Below are 7,011 nucleotides of genomic sequence, written 5' to 3'. Positions count from 1 at the left end.
GGTGGAGTGACAGACATTCTGCTTTGTTTCAAATTGGTGTGTGTCCTGCGGCTTCCTGCCAAAATTCTGTAACTTTTTATACCACAAATGATCCAGGGGGTGAGGGTAGGGGTGTTCTCCTGCTTTTGTTGTGCTATAGCACAAGAGTGACTCTCCAGATTGCACTAATGCAGTAACCATGGGAAACACTGCTGAACAATGTTGCGTTTTAAGGTTTCACTCTGTTTTAGTTTCATGTTGGCTTTGATTTATGTGCTACTTTTTTTGAAAGTTGCTTTGAGTTACTTTTTGTTTATATATATAAAAAAGTGCACTAAGAAGTGCAATAAATAATATAATTAAAAACATACATATACACATAACTTTATTTGTATTCCACTGTTCCAAGCATGCTCAAGGTGGCTTAAAACATGAAAAAATGCATAACTACAACATAACAACAGTAGTTATCAACAATACATAAAATACAAAACCAAACCGAACAATTTCCACAACAAAGTCTAAATTAAAGATGCAAAAAATAGCAACAACAGCAACAACTCCCCCAACGAAAAACCCCAACCAACACCGCAGCCCCTAATAGCACCTAGCACCTAACAAAGAAAAATAATGAGTGGATGGTGCACTATTTTTGTGCCAGTGACATGTTGCAGAGTACACCCACCAGTCTGCAGGGACCCTAACTCTGTAGATCCCAGTGGCTTCCAGAGCTAAGTAACCTTATCCAGCACATGCATTTCTCCTGCTGCCTCATCTTTGCTTCCAAGCTGCGCTATGTTAGCAACTGCAGGAAACCTTCCAGCAGCAATTAATGAAGGCTGTCAGGTTGTTTATTTTATGTGGTAGATTTCTCCCATTATGCCATATCTTAAGTTTCCACATTTAAAGACACTCCTGCATTTCTATTCATAAACTATGATAAAGTTATCTTTGCTTAGACAGGTTACAGGTGGAGGAGCCGAGACATGCTCAGAGTGCTGCTTCCAAGTTCTTACATAAAATTCACTCCAGTTGAGAATACTAGAGATGGTAGTAGCCTCCCGGCAATTTTCTTTCTGCTGATTACCTCTGAATGTAGGTGGCTTTTGATCTATCTCTTCTGGTAGCTTTGCACAGACCTTTGCAGCATCGCCTTTTTGCTGAATTAGATGGGTTGAAATCAACTTACGGTACTTGATTAACGGTCCTTTTTTCTCTTTTGGTAAAAAAGAAGAAGCAAGCTCTTTGATGCATGTGAATGGCTGGTCTTTAAGGACTGAAAGGCATGGGACTCCTCTTAAAAGGATGTCAGCATCTTTTTCTACCATGAAGGGTTGGGAGGACATACGGGCATGCCTTTGATGGAAAAAGGAAGCACAGAGAATGGGAAAACGGGAACATCACAAAGAACAGAAGTATGCTTCCCTCTGGCATATGTGAAGTAGCAACCACCAGTTGCTTCAAACAGCTCGAAAAACACATAACATGACCCTGCTGAATCAGGTCACTGGCCCATGCCCATCCAGTGCAGCAACCTATTCTCACAGAGGCCAACTAGATGACTATAGGAAGTCCATAAGCAGGACATGAGTGCCACAGCAATTCTCCGTGATGTGTGACTTCCAGTACATACAGTGTTAGAACATAGTCATCATGGCTAGAAAGAAAGAAAACGATGAGCAAGAAGAGTTGAGAATCAAGATAATAATTTACACTGAGAGACTTGAAGACCAATAAGCAAAACAAGGCATATCAGAACATGATAAAATAAGCACTGGGATAAGATTTTTAGTAGTCAGTAGATTTAAAAAACAACAACACAACCCAGTTTTTAACACATAGAGAGAACCAAACTTTAAGCAGTGCATGAATGTAAGCCAAAAAAAGAAGTCTCAAACATAACACCTAGATATGTAACATGCTGAGAAAACCAAAATATGATATACTCTTTGTTTGTTTATGTAATTCGTATACCAGCCTTCATCAAAACGATCCCAGTGTGGTTTGTTTGGGACAAGGATGGGGAACCTGTGCCCCTCCAGATGTTGTTGGACTCCAGCTCACATCAGCTCCGGTCACCATGACCAATTGTCAAGGATAATGTGAGTTGTAGACCAACAATACCTAGAGGGCAACAGGTTCCCCATCCCTGGTTTAGAGGATGAGTATTTCTATGAACTAAGTTAATCCCGAAATATATCCCTTTGTTCACCTTTCCTAGTGCAGGGGTTCCCAACAAAATTTTCTCGAGGACCCCTCATCGAGCCGCTATTGTGAGAAGGACCCCCATTAATTCCTAATCCTAAAATTTAAAAATGAGAGCCAAATTAAGAGTCTTTTTATATTTTATATTTATACATTTTTTACAGTTCTTCCTCTTCATCTGTAGGCCTTTGTCGTTTTAGCGAACCACTTTTTAACCAACGTTCCATTTTTAACTACGCGAACTGTAGCTTCCGCGAAAAACAACGCTTTGTTTACAAACACTACTGTTTTGCAAAGAGGCAGCGCGCGCCAGGGAGGAGGGAGGGGAATGGAGAAGACAGGGTATCTGCGCAGTAGTGCACAAATGAAGCTGACGCGCACAAAGCATCTTGGGGAGGTGAGCATTAGTAGAATGCATGCGCTGCCTCTTTGCAAAACAGTAGTGTTTGTAAAGCACCACCTAACGGCATACAGCAGAACTACTGCCTCTATCTATTTCTAGTTTTGCGCTAGACTCTGCTCATGCAGGAAGCGGCCAAAACAAAAAATCTGTTATCATACGAAATATATTTAATATATTTTTTATTCTAATAGCATCTTGCGGACCCCTCTGGCATAGCTCGGGTCCGCGGACCACCTGTTGGGAACCACTGTCCTAGTGGGAAGATGAGCTGCACAACGTGATTCCTTGCTGGGCCGAGGAAAGCTGTTTAGGTTCTTACACAGGCAGATGGGACCAGTGAAAGAGCAACTCTGTCTTGCAGTTTGTGAGTCTGCCATGAAGGATCAGGTGCTGCCAGTTCATACAAGGAGAAGAGGAGAAGCCAATTGGAATGGATGCAGGGCACTTGTTTTCCACTGAAAATCGCTAGAAGTGCAGGCTGCTCTTCTAACACTTGAGTTAGAAGAGTTACTTGGCTCTAGCACACCAGAGTCCCATCCCTACCTCCTGCCACGTGTGTAAAACCTGACTTGGATTATAAAGTACTCCTCAAAATGAGAAAAGAAAAAAGCCACCCGCGGTGGCAAATGAGGCAATCTAGAGAAAACTGTTCCACCACGATAAGATAACTTTGATATACAGTATTTCAAAAGAGAGACTTAAACCCCTCTAAGTTATTGATAGCATGGGAATGTACATGGAGTGCTTATGCCAGTGCTTGTGAAACTTTAATGTGTAGGCATCCTTTAATTTTAGAAGCAAAACAGTGTTTTGATTGTGTGCTTATCAGTCTTGTGGCTTTCCATTGCAAAGAGACTAGTGAAGGAAATGGGGACCTTTCCCCTCTGGATCAACCACAGCCTGAACTGCTGATGGCAAAGGAGTTTTTCTGTAATGTCTTGGACTGCTAAGTGGCACTTTAACATTCTAAAGCAAACAAGAGATTGCCATTTCCTCTCTGATAACAAAGCAGCATTTACTTAGTACTACACTGTTGTTGTTGTTTTAAAAAATGGAACCCACAGATTCTGCTCTTCTTGAGGAACAGAGAGGATCTGCCATGTTACCAGAAAACAGAAAGGATGATCTTGCCTGACAGTTCAGGAAATCTGTTCCTAGTGATATAGCAGGATCTGATTTTACCTGTCTGCACTTGGACTCTACCATCTGTGTAGAAGGGCTGTAGAAAATGAGAAACCAAGGAATGCAGTTAACGGAGGAAATAAAAGCAGAAGCATAGTGTCATATCCAATGGACACAACTAACTTATTTCCATCAACTTCAAAAGGTCAATTCTGAGTGGAATGTAATTGGCTATAATTCATAAGGATTTCCATATCAAGTTGAATCAATTGTCCATCCAGCTCCACATTCTGCCTTTCAGCCGAGGTCAGCCAAGTGCCTCTGAGAAATTTATAAACTTAGATGTCAGCATCTAACTTAAATTCCTCTCTCTCCTGACTGACCAACTCCCACTGGTTGTTGGGTCACCAGGAGGCAGACCCAGGGCCTGTCTATCACAGAAGGTGATATCCAGTTTCTGTTGTTTGATCTCAGCATCTTATGACCAGAGATCTGCTGTCTTTGAGTGTGGAAGGGGTGGTCCTAGAGAACATAGGTATTGGCCATCAATGCAGTCCATCTCATCCGTCTTTGTACCTAGTTCTTTAAAACAAAACCTTTATGCTAGAAGTCACCTCAGTACCCTCTAATGATTAAGTCATGGGGCTAAGTGTTGGAACACGTATCACTCTTCATGTTGATCCATTTTGTCTTAATGTTAATGTATATCATAGAATTGTAGAGATGGAAAGGCCCCTGGGGGTCTTCTAGTACAACTCCCTGCAATGCAGGAATCTAACCTAAAGCATACAGGACAGATGGCCATCCAACCTCTGAGCTCTAGAGACATAGCAGGGCTCCTGACAGTCCTGCTTTTTTGCGTCACGTTCCTCCAGGGGTTCACTTCCTGCATTGAGTGATTTCTTCTCCCTAGGAACACCCTGCCTGCGTCTCCTTTCCAAGACAATCCACTCTAGTGAGAATTTCCTCATCTTGTCCGACAGCTCGAAGTGTGGATTGGCGGGCCCCAAGTTGCTGTACCTTCTCTTTCGGGAAGGCAACCAGCTTCCCCTTGGCGCAGGTGTAGTTTTGCATGATCTCAGGCAGGAAGACAAACATAGCACAGGTGTTGCACGTCACTGCAGCAGCTCGCTCCCTGTCCATGTCTCTTGGTCCTACGTACACTGTGTGAGAGCACTCTAGGCTTCCCCTTCAAACTTCCCCACTAAATACCCTCACAAACGTTCTTACTTACAAGTCCTGGTCACAACAGCTTCACCTGCTGGATTTCCTCCTGCAGTGCTCATATTAAAAGTGCAGCCTTCCTGCAGGTGGTGCTGTTGATGCTGCTCCAGCCCATGTATGAAACAGATGCCTCACTAAGATGGCGGCTCCCATGAGGCACAGCACTTGAGGAGAGGGCAGGCTGGGAAGCTGCAAGTATGAGCTTTTTTTCAGACGCTGAGAGGAGAGCAGAACCACCTGAGGACTTCTGGGCAGTTTTTGTCCCCCCCCACCTTTCCACTTTTTCTTGTTTGCTTTCTCATTTGTCTTAGGACTGCCTGGGCATTGGGAGGGAGTGGAGGGGTGGGAAGAAGAAGCTTCTTCCTCCCTGTGTTTGTCTGGCTGGCTCGTCTTTGCTCCCTTGCTACCTCCTCCACCAATTAAACACAGATTAAAAACTCAGCGCTGGAGACACAGAGAGTTCCATTTTGAGAATGAATCATTTGTTTTCATATTTTCTCCTTGTCACTCATTGTTTTATAAACCTCTGTCACTTCCTCCCCTGCAGCCATTTTCCCTCCTGGCTAAACAAACCCAACTATTTAACCCCCCCTTTTTGTACTAGAAGCTATCTATTTCCCTGACCTCCATTCCATTTGCTTCTGCTCTAATGGATGTTGAACCCCTGATACTCTAGAGAAGCTGAAAAAGTACCAGAAAACCATTCTCAACTAGGAATGGGGAATAAATTTGATTTAGTTCACATTTATAACCAAACCTACAAGATCCACTCTATCCGAAACAGTATGTGAACCAAAACTCAGGCACTTTGTGTTTCTGAATTTTGCAATGCTGTTCTCCAGCCAACTAATGTGTGTGTGTATATATATATATATATATATATATATATATATATATATATATATATATACTAGAGCTGCTGCCTCTGTCTGAGGCTACAAGGCCTTTTCTGCAGTGGTGCCCAACAAGGGAACTCCCTTCTCAGTTAAGCTGACCAGATGTTCCCGTTGTTGTTTTTGTTTCTTCATTATCTGCCAGGTGCTTGACAGAGTCTGTACTGTTCCTTTGAAAACAGATTTTTCTCAGCTTTTTTAAAAAAATTAAGTTTTGTTCCCTGCTTTTTTTAGTTATTGTTTTCCCTCCCTCTTTTTACTGATGTTGTTAGTTACCCTAAGGCTTTGGCAAGAAGACAGGATATTAATCTTGATACCCCCAAAAAAGTTCATCTAAGGAGGATAGTAGAACTATGCACGTATAATAATCACAAAATATATGATTATGTGTGCATGTATATACAGGGGGATTACAGTGTTGTTCATACCTTGCATAATTATTATTTGCACTGATGTCCATAGTTGCCCCTAGCCTTCGTGCACAAAGTTATATGTAGGAATTTGTGGCTTTGTTTCCTTTTAGATCTCATAGTGTTCATATATATGCACACACAGGTCAAACAACTGCATCCCTTTTACAGCCTGAGGGATTCTGTGCCATAGTTGGACTTGCCCAATAGCCTTTGCCAACCTGGTGCCCTCCACCTATTTTGGATGACAACTCATTTTGCAGGTTTCCCACAGGCATTCCTTCTGTGAGAACAGGGTGCTGAACTAGATGGGCCATTGGCCTGAACCACCAGGTTTGCCTTAGGTTGCTATGCATCATTATAACCTGCCTCCTAGTTTCTGTAGTGTGGGACCCTGCCTACATGATGGCTATGCTCTGCCTCCATGGTTGGAGGCAGTAACACTTCTGAATTCCAGTTGCTGAAAACTGCAGGAGGGGAGAATGCTCTTGTGCTCAGCACCTGCCTGCAGGTTTCCCACAGGCATGTGTATGCTGGACTAGATGGGCTATTGGCCTGATCAGGCAGGCCCTTCTTATGTTCTTATGACATGCCATTGAGTTTGCCTCGTAGTGCATATATACACGAGGAGATTTTAAAGCTAGCCTGCAGGCAGTGTCTCTCTGCAGGCTCTCTCTCTCTCTCTGGATGCGTTGGGCACAAAGGGTTGTTGGTCCAGCTGGAGTTCTGAATGATTTAAACATAGAGGCAAGAGAGGGCAAATTGCTGGGGTAAG

This window comes from Zootoca vivipara, chromosome 7, assembly GCF_963506605.1.
Source record: "Zootoca vivipara chromosome 7, rZooViv1.1, whole genome shotgun sequence".
Classification (NCBI taxonomy): domain Eukaryota; kingdom Metazoa; phylum Chordata; class Lepidosauria; order Squamata; family Lacertidae; genus Zootoca; species Zootoca vivipara.
The sequence above is the reverse complement of the archived record's forward strand: the minus strand, read 5'-3'. Positions refer to the sequence as shown.